This window comes from Durio zibethinus, chromosome 14 (assembly GCF_047325235.1).
Source record: "Durio zibethinus cultivar Kanyao isolate XHJ-2024 chromosome 14, ASM4732523v1, whole genome shotgun sequence".
NCBI classification, from domain to species: Eukaryota; Viridiplantae; Streptophyta; class Magnoliopsida; order Malvales; family Malvaceae; genus Durio; species Durio zibethinus.
The window spans coordinates 3707608-3720814 of record NC_143175.1 but is presented as its reverse complement, the minus strand read 5'-3'; the positions used below and the strand labels follow the sequence as shown (position 1 = coordinate 3720814).

General features: G+C 29.9%; 1 pseudogene; it reads left to right on the top strand.

Annotated features, from left to right (window-relative positions):
- Nucleotides 1-5032: 5032 nt before the first annotated feature.
- On the top strand, nt 5033-6517 carry LOC111295521 (F-box/kelch-repeat protein SKIP25 pseudogene; annotated as a pseudogene).
- Nucleotides 6518-13207: the final 6690 nt, after the last annotated feature.

Below are 13207 nucleotides of genomic sequence, written 5' to 3'. Positions count from 1 at the left end.
TCTTTTTCCACCCTTGCTTTTAGCAATTCATTTTCTTTTAAAAGTCGAGCAAGCTCGGGTGTAAGTGATGAATGTGTCATATCTAGATCATTAAATAAGGCTATCCACTGATTTTTTTGCTCTGTCAAGCTTTGGATTTTCAATTCTTAAAGTCATAGACTCTCTTTCATTTCTAATTTCAATCACTTATTTTCTTGTTCCAACTCTTCTTTCTCGGATTGAAGTTTTCTCTTAGCTATTTCCATTTTAAGCAAAGGATCCTGAAGAACGAGTTTTAAGGAATACCCTATTTGTTCACTAGAAAGCACAATGTCCTTTCCCCTCATTGTATGCCACATACTATATTCTGGGGTAACGTCGTAAGTAAACCTCCATTGGCTAACCCTGATGGTTTGCTTTCATGCCTTATTGATCTTTTCAACCATTCCATATGCCCCTTTATCAGTGAATGAGAACTCTCACTGTTTAAGTCCATAAGTTTTTAGAATAAATTGCTCACATCTGGATTGTTTTCTCACTAAAATTGAGGCATAAGTAACAGCACCCAATAAGCCTAATAAGAACACCTATGGCTGATTTCCATAACTGTATAATACTGTATCATGATGCATCCAAGGTATTTTTCAAACTATCGTTGGACTATCAAAGGCTCGAAAATAGGAAACCCATTCTTCTTTTAATTTTGTTTGAGGCCATGTGCTGTAACAAAATTCCTTGATGGGGATGCTGGAACGAAGGTATGGTTTGCGAAATTGACTTTCTCTACATTTCATATGACTTTTAATCCATACATAAATCAACTGTAAACATCCATTAAATCGACCTTTACCATTTATGTGATAAAAGTTTAAAGATCGGATGGTTTTTGCCAAAATGATTGGTGCTGCATTGACCTGATATGCTAACTGATCAACAAAATCCATAACTACGACATCAACATATCTGATGACTTTTGCAAAGATCACCAATCCATATAAAGCTATAGCCATAGCCACTAATCCCTGATCATCATTTATGTGCCCCTGGATGAAACCTCACAGAAAATTTCATGGAATCGCTTTACTTTCACCCTTTATCTTAACACATGAATTGACTTGAGGCAACTAAGTCCAAGCATTTACACTAGCTTTTTACGATAACCCACCTTGTTGGCCCAATAAATCTTGTCTGAGTTTGCTAGATCGAAGTGAAGTAAGACCATATACTCTTTCGATTATAGGCACCATGTCTGTTTCATTAAAGACGAAACATCTATAAGAAGGATCTCAAAATTGGATGATAGCCCTAATTAAATTATTGTCCACTTTCACCTGAAGTAGTAAAGCTATATCTCTATATCTATTCTCAAATGCCTCCTGCCTTATCCTACTCATGCATCCCCAAACACTGGTTAAGTCAGCTGATCATTTTGCTGTAGCTCGAGATGAACTTTCTCGGGTAATGATGAAATAAAGCCCTCAAGCAAGCAATTTTCTTATTTTCTTTGACCTTCATCTGATTTGATTTTCAGTTGATGGGCAGACTCATGATGGACTGATGTAGACTTTGGTTGCATTTGACTTTTCATGGATGTACATGGAAGATCTGATTTATCAATTACTAATATGTGACAAATATTTCCTATATGTAAATGATGGTGTTAGACATGATTATGAAAATGATGTATAGAATGATATGATAATGCTAGAACATGGAGTGAGATGCATAGAATGATAGGACATAGAATGGTGTAAATGTACAAAATCAAGCAAAATGGTTAGATAACATACTGTTCCTTTTTGTGTCCTAATTTTGGGTTACATCTATTGATGGGTAGAAATGGTTTTATCTTAAGTTGGTCTCTTAAGAGTGAACTATATACAGAGTTAGGAGGTTTTAACCACTAAAGGTTTCCAAATTATTTCTTACATCATTGTCCATCATAGACTAGTAAGGCAGTCCAATCTTCACCTATCACAGGCTACCAACGAAAAGGATTCAATTTGAGTTGAAGTATTTTGCTAGTCATTGTGAAGATTATCATCTCATAAGAGCGTAGGTACTTTACTCCCTCCTAATAGGGATAGAGCCCGGATATAGAGCCCATGTAATGCAAATGCATGTGATAGTGTGTGCAAAGGAACATATGGTTATCGACCCTATAAACTAGATAAAAATAAGAGAAAAATGTTAGTAAACAAATAACTTAAAACCATTAGTTCAAAGGATAAGATAAATTCAAAAATTATGGCTTGACTCTCTAGCGTCTCCAGTGGAGTCGCCAAACTGTTATAACATATAGATTCAAAAATCTATAGCTATATTTAACAAATGAATGGAGTCGCCACCAATCTTTTATTAGGTGTGGTTGGTCACCTAGGGAATCTATCCTTTTAAGAAACTCCTAAGCTTGACTAAGGGTCCCTAAAAGAATAGGTTCAGGTCTACTAACTAGAATAGGATTCAAGAATTCGGTTACATGTGAGGAAGGTTATAACACCCCCCACATGTCCATCCAAAGGATGGTACTATATTATTTCGAATTTATCCTTAGGTTTAGAATCTAATGGCTTCAAATTTTATGTTAAATATTAAAAATTATTTTTAAGATTCTCCATCAATCTGGTAGTACTCTCAAAAAAATTCTTCATCACCTTAAGAGTATTCAAGAATCTCATTTGATTTTTTAAAGAGGTTCCGTCGTCGAAAAAATATTTATTTATTATTTTTTATTATTACCATTTTTGTTGAAAATAAATCTAATTATCCACCATTTGGGCCAAATTAAAAATATTTTTTCTTTTGAATTTCTAAAATTTTCATCATTTGGGTCTATTTAGAAATTCCCTTTTCCTCTTTTCTTCCTTGAAAAGAAAATAATATGACAATTATTTTTATTAAAATTTCATCTAAATTATTCCATCATTTGGGTCAAATTTAGAGAAAATTTTTCACTTAGAGATTTCTTAAAAATTTACCATTTGAAATTTTTAAGAATCTCATCTTTAGATAATTATCAAATATTTCCAATCCAATTTTTTATTTGAAAAAGAATACAATTACTTGTATTGAAATTTCATTTAAATCATTCCACCATTTGGGCCAAATTTGGAGGAAATATCTCACCTAGAGATTTCTTAAGAATTTACCATTTGAAATTTTTAAGAATTTCATCCTTGGGTAATTTGTATTTAATTCCAAAAATTTTTATATTTTTATGCTTTTTATTTTTTAATTTTTCCTTTTTGGTTTGAAAATAAATATTAATTATTGTTATTAAAATTTTATCTATATTATTCTACCATTTGGGAAAATTTTAAACAAAATTTCTCACCTAGAAATTTTATAACCGTTTGAAATTTTTATAAATTTCATCATTGGATAATAAATATTTATTCTCAAAATTTTTATTTTTTCTTATTTTATTAAATCATGTAAAAAATACTCCTAAAATAAATAAACACATAAATAAAAAAATTAAAATAAAAACAAATAAAAATACCAAAAAATGGAAACGGCTCGACGGCTATGATCGACTCGGCTTGAGATAGAAAAAGTGGCTCGAAGGTGCGGCTTAAAGAATGCGGCTCGGCTCGGCTCAGCTGGAATGGTTGGTTGAAACTTGGGTTAGTCGAATGGGTTGCGATCGGGTCGAGTTGACCCAAACAGAAACGCGCGAATCTTGGGTATCTACTAACGCTAAAACAGTACCGTTTTACCCTGGTATAAAAGCATAAGTCCGGTCCTTTCCTTCAGACTTCTCCTCCTCCCTTTCTTTCTTTTCCCCTTTTCTCTCCCTTCTCTCTAGAACAGAACCTAGAATCCGGTTAAATTTCCATCTGATTCTGAAAAATCACGTCGAATCTGGAAAACACGCCAAAAAATTCAAGTTTCACCAAAAATTTCATCAGAATCTAGACTTTTCCAAAAAATTCCCAGAAAAAAATCATCCAAAAACTTGAAAAAATTCCTAAAAACCCTAAAAATTGCTCATAATTCTCCAGAACCTTTTTCTTTTGCTTCTGTTTTCTCCCTATTTCTTTCTAATCCGTCCTCTTTTATTCCTGTTTGAGCCTCTATTTATAGGCATTGATCAGAAACAATTTTTGATAAATTCCTACTCCCTTTTTGACTGGGATTCAATCCTTGAATCCTAATCCAACTCTACCGACCCCTATTCCAAAAGGAAACAAAAATTAAAGCTTAATTTTCGGATCAAGACACCAAAATAAAAATAAAATTAAAATAAAAAATCAAAATGACGAAAATAATAAAATAATAAAATAATTAAAAATTAAAAATAAGATAATAATAATAATAATGATAAAAAATTAAAAATTAAAAATTAAAACTAAAATTGGGTTAAAGTTGAACTAAGCCCAATAGGATTAAACCCCTGTTGAATAAGACCCAATGGGCTCGAGGCCCGAACAAATTAATGTGTCTACAATTATTATTATTATTATTATTATTAAATTTTAAGTGAGGCAAATAGTTTTTAAACAATAATTAATTAAAATAGCTAAAGAAGGAGTAATCAATTTTGCAAGACAGAGAATATATTTATATTATATATATATGTATATATATCAAAAGGAACGATATAATTAGCTAAAAAGAAGATGAAAAATATTGAGAAGCGTGAGACTTGGCCACAGCAAGAAGATCAACTCCTTTTGGGCTCTTCCAAAGGGCAAGTTGAAGAGTTATATGAAGGCTATCACAAGCTAAAGTGGTTGTACCAAAACATAACAAAAAACTATGAATGGCTAAAATGGGGCACCAAAATATACTATACGTCATGCATGGCTGTCATTAATTTCAGGATTCCATTGTCTCCTTTTCCTTTCTGAATATTTATTATTACATAAATTCTTTTCAAAATTATTATATGTTATTAGTAGTATTTTTTTTAAGTACAATTTTTAAAAAGCTTTTTATATTTTTCAATGAAATATGTTTGAAATTTATTATAATTTTTTATTTTAAACAAAAAAAATTCAAGGAAAGAAATGATATAACAACTTCACATTAAAAAAATGTGAGCCCACAACAAGACAAAAGGCCCTCTCTCCCTTGGAGTCCCGTGGCTTAAAAAGCATTCCTTCCCACATCTACTATTCCCATCTTCTTCATGGAAACTGCTCCCCAATGCAGCAAACAAACCAAGAATGATTCCTTTGATAATACTGAGGATGAAACCCTTTTGTCAGGCCTCCCTGATGATCTAGCTCAACTCTGTCTCTCTTCGGTATCTCCTTCCCTTCTTTTCTCTGTTTGCCATGCATGGCGTCGCCTCCTTTACTCTCCTTCTTTCCCTCCCTTCTTTTCCCTCTGTGCTCTCCTTTCTCCTTTGCAAATTCCCACTCTTGGGGAAGGTAGTCCTCAAAACTCAATTGAATTCTTCTCCTTTGATCCATTATCATCTGCTTGGAAACCCCTTCCTAGCCCTCCACAAAACCCTCCTCTTCATCTCCTCCATCGCCACCCTTCTTTTCTATCCCGAAACCTTCCAATACAATCCTTGACAGTCTCCAACCATTTAGTCCTCATAGCTGCGACAACTCACCACCTTTTCCCCGCACTTTCCAGCCCTTTAGTCTTCCATCCAGAGTCTAACCACTGGTTTTACGGCCCCCAAGTCTCCACCCCACGCCGGTGGTGTGCTACAGGCTCTTCCCAAGGAGTGGTCTATATGGCAAGCGGCATTGGCTCCCATTACAAAAGAGATGTAGCAAGGTCAATGGAACAGTGGGACTTAAATAAGAAGAGTGAAAATTGGGGTTGGGAAAACAAGGCACAGCTTAAAGATGGAAGGTTTAGCAGAGAAGCTGTGGAAGCAGTTGGATATAGAGGGAAACTTTGCATGGTTAATGTCAAAGGCAATGCATTAAAAGAAGGTGCAGTTTACAATGTCGAATATGACAAGTGGGAAGACATGCCTAGGGGAATGGTTGCTGGCTGGAATGGGCCAGCAGCAACAATGGATGAAGATGTGATTTATGCGATTGATGAAGTGAAAGGTAGTTTAAGCAAATATGATGGTGAAAAGGATTGTTGGGTGAAGTTGATTGAGTTGGAACAGCTCAAACATGCAGAGCAGATAGCAGCAGGGAGAGGGAAAATTTGTGCAGTTTCAGCAAAGGGGAAAAGGATTATAGTGCTCGATGTTGGGGAAAGGCCTGCCAGGTTTTGGGAGGTGGTGCCACCTCGTGGGTTGAAAGTGGTTGCTGTGCATGTTTTGCCTAGGATGAGTAGACAAGAGTAATTGATGTTCATTAAGCCCCATTGAGAATTGTGTTTGTTTGTTTGTTTTTTTTTAATTGCGTTTTATGGTATATATGTGCTCAAACATATTATTGAAACAAAACATCATCAAACATATTAAGTCACCTATTATATATGGAATTGTTTATGGTTCATATTTTTTTTATGGGGTGAGGATAATGGGTTTGAGTTTTCACCTTACATGTTTTTTTTTAAATCTTTTTAATCACTAAATTAAAAAGTTGAAGACGTTTATTGTTTATTTCTTGACATGCCCTATTTGAATAAAATTAATTAAATTTAGTACAAAGTGGTCTAAAGGATTTGCACGGCTCATTTAATAGCCTAACCCTGGATTATCTCCCATTACAGTGGTAGTGTCGTGACATATGCAGCTCTCCTACCCAAATCAGTTCATAAAACAATCATATATTCATCTCAAAAATTTTTATTTTCCTATGATTTTGCTTGCTTTTCTAGCATAATTCATGATTATGCATGCAAATTATGAATGCCATATCCTAGTTTCTAATTTTTCTTTTTGTTTTGCTGTACAATAATTTTTTAATAAATGAAGTTACAAATAATAAGAAAAAAGTTTATAAATGTTAAGATTTAAATTTTAGATTCATCAAATATCAATTTTAAAAAATAAATATATAAATTAATCAAATTAAATTCTAGATAAAAAAAAATTTCAAGTACAAGAAATAAACCAGAAAGTTCATGGATTTGGTAAACTTTGTCGTGTGCATTGGATTTTCTTCTTGTGTTTTTTGTCAAAACCATTTTAATTTTAATAAATAAAGTGGAATTAAGAAGCTAACGAAAACACCTAAAGGACTCAGCTAGAAGCACCTTGTTTTGATAAGCTTGAACTTTTTGACCACTTCATATTTGTATTTAATGTACAACTTCAGTAAAGGAACAGTTAAATATATATTATCTTAGTTAGTTTCTTTCAAGTTTTTTATGAAAATTTCTTTTATTATTAGAAAAGAAAGAATAAAAAAAAAACAATTTTACCTGATATTTTGTCCTCTTCATAAATTTCATTCTTCTAACTCTACCAAACCCACTAATGTATTTAATTCATACTAATTTTGAACCACATTTAGTTGCCCCACTTTAACTAAGAAAAATTAGAAATTTTGATATTCTTAAGAACTTGAGAGTTACCTCATTTAATTCATACATTTATTCAAATGATATCAATCAACTTTAAAATCTTAATTTTAATACTTAAATTTTTTTTAATCTTTGAATTACGGTCTCATAAACTAAACGAATGAACAAACAAATCAACACAAAGTCAAAAAAATCGACACATAATGAAATGGAATTTAGAACTTAAATATTTCAGGACCTCTTCCTAATTAACATTAAGGCATGAGGCATGTCCTATGATAGAAAGGAAACCCTAATATTATACATGGAATGGAGTTTACTATTATTTCTTCCTCCCACCCCTTGTATCTAAAGAATCGAGGAAAGCCAAAAGCACGAAGGGAAAAGGGTTGACACCCTTAGATCCAAAGAGAAAGAAAAAAATTGGTCAATATAGAAAAGCAATAGATAAGGGGGGTCACATGAAAAGCTAGAAATTAAAGATTGAAAGACAAATAGTACAAAAAGGCATCGATCCTCACTTTCCTGTGAACTACTGAATGCTCAACGATACCCACCTTTCCATAGTTATTATTGTCATCAAAACAACAATAACGACTAAAAAAAAGTTGCATTGAAATATTGCCTTTGTTACTTTTCCCTGCTCCATATGATTCATATTTTCATACATCAAATTTTAGGTTTTTTTTATTACATCTATTAATTGATGCTGACATATTTTTCAATTGAAGATCACATCACATGTAAGAAATCCAGGATCTCTAATTTTATTCTTGGTTGGCATTTACTACTTTACCAGGATGTCATCGTCGATCTTTTAATGATTCCAAAATGCTTACTTTAAAATCTTGGATTGTTTGAAGAATAAAGCTTGAATATGAATATATATGATTTATAGTTGATATATATATATATTATATATATATATATATTATACACTATAAATTAACTAAATGCTGCCACCTCATTAATGAAAAGCTTTAAAAATTTAAAAGCCCTCATAGAGAAATATCTTTAAATTTATTCTTGAACATTGTTGGAAAAACTAATTTATTTTTCTGCTTTTTATAAAAACTTAATCATAACTTAAAATTTTTAAATTAATTTGATAAATCTATTTATGAATTTTGATGAACTGTTTAAATTTAAAAGTTTAAACTTTGTAAAAGTGAATATTACCAATAAACAAAAATAATATTCAAAGTCATAATTACAACTAAAAATATTAGGCAAAGAAAATTTTCACTTTCAACAACAGTTTTTCATAACTGTCGGCAGCTCATCCCTTTGCCGTGGTTCTGGGACTGGAAAGGCCAAGATTTGGGAGGAAAAATCCGCCCAACAAGGTTACAGGTTTAAAACTACAGACAATGGCAGAAGTGGCTCAAAAGCTTGAGCAGTAAGAGGAAGTTATGTGTAATGTTCAAAAATAAAATTTAAAGATATTTATCTTTGAGAGCTTCTAAAGTTTTAAAATTTTTTATTAATAAGGTGACAGTATTTAATCCACTTAGGCTTGTACAATAGACATGGTTATATTTAAAAAATTTTAAATTATCAAAAAAAAAATTATATTATAAACAATTAAAAATTTATTTTAGAATTGAAAATAAATGTGCTAGATTAAATAAAGTAGTATTTGAACTTGAAAATTCTTATTCGAGATCCAAATCAATTTAAGTGAAACTTACATACTGAACCACCAGGTGCATGGACAAAATTTAAATATAGGTTAACTAGATATAAGTTCGTGCAACGCACGGGTATTTAATTATGTATTTAAAAAATCAATTATAATAAAATTAATAAATTTTATTACCTACATATATATTAATGTTATTGTGAAATAAATAATAAAAAAATAAAAATTGAAGATCAATATGTAACTATAATAAAATTTAATGAAATATGCTTTTTGGATCATATCCCATCCAATAATGTTATATAAACAAAAGCTAAGAATTTCTTTAATTCCAAATAATTGAAATTTATTCCTTTGAAAATCAATTTTGTTTACAAACCTTTTTTACAGGATATTATTCTATAAAATGTTTATTTTTTAAAGGAAATGTCGTTATACTTTATAGCCATATAAATTTAAAAAATTCAAACGAATAACTAAAATAGCTAAAAATCATAAAGTTAATTTTTTTAATTTATTTTGAATGAAAAAAAATAACCAAATAATAAAGGACTATTATGAAATCTCTAAAAATATATATTTTAAAATGATATATATTTAAATTATTAAAAATTTATTTTATAATATCACTACATTTAAAATTTTTAGATTTAAAAAGATATATATTATATTATAAGAAAACTTATTTTAAAAGATAATATATCACTAGATTTAAAATTTTAAATTAAAAAAGATATATATTTAGATTATTTGGAAATGCATTTTAAAAAATAATAAATTTAAATTAAATTTTGTTACTAGCAATTTAAAAATAATTGAATTGATCTTTCAGTTAAAATTAAAAGTTTTAGATAATTAAATCATTTTTAAATATATATTTTTTGACAAATAACTTAAAATTAGGAAATGATTTATATGTCATTATAAAGAGAAATTTTAGAGATTTTCATATATGTCGAAAAAAGAAATTATCCACCTAATTGTCCACGTAAGTAATCTTATCATGTGTTTATATATGTTGTAATATAAAATTAAATATTATTTCTCGAATTATGGAAAAGTGATTATAATATTATGTTTTTTATTTAACCTTGCAATCTCTTTTCTTTTTTTTCTTTTTAAAAGAACATTGACTATTTCTCAAATTTCATTCTAGTATAGAAATTGTGTTTATTACAAATAAAATTAAGTTTCCAATTGAAGCCTCGTTTATTTTTTGACATAATTATAGTTAACTGTTGTAATTTCTTCAAACCTCGTCAAGTTATAATTTCATAAAATTTGTCGGTTTATTAATCTAGTAAAATATTTACTTAACAATTTAATTATCATATTCAAATCATTCAAATTATATTTTATATCCTCAATCACATCAAATCAATTTATTATAATTGGTTTGCTTATGCGGATAAAATTACCTATTTTAAGTTTCGATGAAAATGGATAAAATATCATAATATCCCTGATAATTAGTCAAAATTGGTTAATATTACTTGAAATTGGTCAAATTTTTTTTTTAAATCTTTATGTTTAGAAAGGGAATCTTTGAAAATTTTGAGTTTTGAGCTAAACTAATAAAAATAGCTCTTGATCAAATTCGGGTCAACCTTTAAAATTAATGATTAAATAATATTATTAAAGTTTAAGATATTTTATATTAAGGCTTATGATTAAATAGGATTAAATCATCTAAATCATTCAAATTATATTTTATATCCTCAATCACATCAAATCAATTTATGATAATTGGTTTGCTTATGCCGGTAAAATTACCTATTTTGAGTTTTGATGAAAATGGATAAAATATCATAATACCCTTGATAATTAGTCAAAATCGGTTAAAATTACTTGAAATTGGTCAAATTTTTTTTCAAAATCCTTATGTTTAGAACAGGAATCCTTGAAAATTTTGAGTTTTAAGCTAAAATAACCAAAATAGCCTTTGGTCAACTTAGGTCAATTCTTGAAATTCATAATTAAATAGGATTATTAAGGCTTAAGATTAATAAAATTATAATTTGGACTTTTAGAAATCATGTTGGACCTCAAAAGTGATGAAATTATAAAATAACTTTTAGAAGTATTTTTATAATTTGACCTTTTTAAGTTCAATTTTTTTTTGAAAAACTCCATGTTTAAATACTATTGTATAAGTTTTAATGTATTACAAAATCTTGATTACACATTAAAAGGAGTGAAATTACAAAAATGTCTTACAGATGTATTTTCATAATTTGATTTTTTTAGAGTTAGTTTTTCATAAAAAATTTCAGATCATAAATACATATCATTTTATAAACTTTGGTATATTAAAATCGTGGAAATAAATATTGGCTTATAGGATTTTAGAAAAATAATAAAAAAAGCTTAAAAATACTAATAAGAGTAAAATTATCTTTTCTCATTGGGACAACTACACTAGCAGTTACGTTTTGTGCTATAATTTTTTAGAGTTATTAGATTATAAGATATAGTGATCCTATGGCTTATATTGTAAGCCTTGGGCACCAAGTTTTAAGAAAAAGACAAAATAATAATAACCATAGGATACATTTTGATTCAATGATTGAGGGGTGTTTTGGTTGTTTAAAGAGAAAAATATAGGAATGTGTTTTAGGATCTCTATTTTTTTAGCCATAAAAAATCCACCGTTAGAAAAGATTTGGAAGAGAAAATTTTTGTGCAGAAAAAACCTCCTTTTAGGTATATTTTTTACCCTTTTCATGTGTTTCCATCTCTATTTCATTTAGTTCATTTTACCTTTTTAGATTCTTTTCATAAATTCATCTTGAATCTATCTTTTTCATCTTACCTATTCTGTGGTAGTGTTTAGAGAAGGAAAAGATCATAAAAACAATAAAGTGCCATAGAGGTTTGGCCATGGGTTATCCCATGTTGGCCAAACCTACCTCTCTCATTTTTTTAAAAAAATATTTTTCATGCTTTAATGTATAATGTATATGTGTGTGTGTGTGTGTGTGAGTGTGCTTTTGATGATTTAAAGTTGTGATTTTTTTATTGTTTTTTTTGTTGATTTTTCATGAATAAAAATTTTAGTTTGCATTTTCTAGTTTACCAAATGTTTGATGAAAGTTTTATGTTGAATAAGTGAAGATGTTTGGTTGTTTGAATGATGTGAGTGTTGAATATAGTGGAAAGATTATAAAGAAATCAAGGAAAAAAAATTTTGGTTATATATCTTGTTGTGTAACTCATATTAGTAAGATGCTTGAACGAGTTTACAAAATTAAAAAACTTGTATTTATGATGCTTTAAAATTGTTTGAATAAATAAAATTTAAGGTTGCTTTTAGTTTTTCAAGTGTTTTGTATAATTGGTTATATGACATTTTATATATATATATATATATAAGGATTCTTAGTCATTCATTCATTGAATAAATCATTTGAGTCATCGGTAACAAGACTATGAAGAAAAGAGGCAACCTCTTCCACCCAGTACGTGTCTCATTAACCCCTAACCCATGCTTAGCTAACTTATGTGCTGCACCATTAGCATTTCTTCTTGTGTGCATAAATGAAACCTGTTGAAACCATCGACTTTTATCTCTTGCTTCCTCTAATATGACCAATAGGCGACAAATCTAGTTCCCATGATTGTAGTTGCTTCACTATACATAAAGCATCACCCTCAAAAACCATAGCTTGAAAACCCATCTCATGAGCAAAATCCATTGCCTTGACTGCTGCACTGGCTTCAACTACAAACGGGTTATTGACATTTTCCAACTTTGCAGAGCATGCACCCATAACTCTTCCTACAGCATATCGAATGATAACCCCATACCACCTTTTCTTTGTTCTCTGCATAAAGCCCCATCAAAGTTTGCTTTGAAACACATATGATTTGGTGGTTGCCAATGATTGATTTCATTATTTGGCTCTTTTTCTGATCGCTCCGACACCGGCTTGTATTCACTGATATAACGATGAATAAATTCACATGTTTGGGACACTACCATCTTTTCCCCCTCGTGAAGCTCTTTGTTTCTGCCAGACCGGATTACCCAGCTTGTAACAGCTAGCTGTTGGAGTTGTTCTGCGTTTAGTCTTTCGATCAGTTGCACAATCCCTCCAACCCATCTTCATCATCATTTTGATCCCAGGGAAACTGTAGAGATCTCCACACCTCCCTTGCTACTACACACCCTCTTAATGCATGTTCCACTGT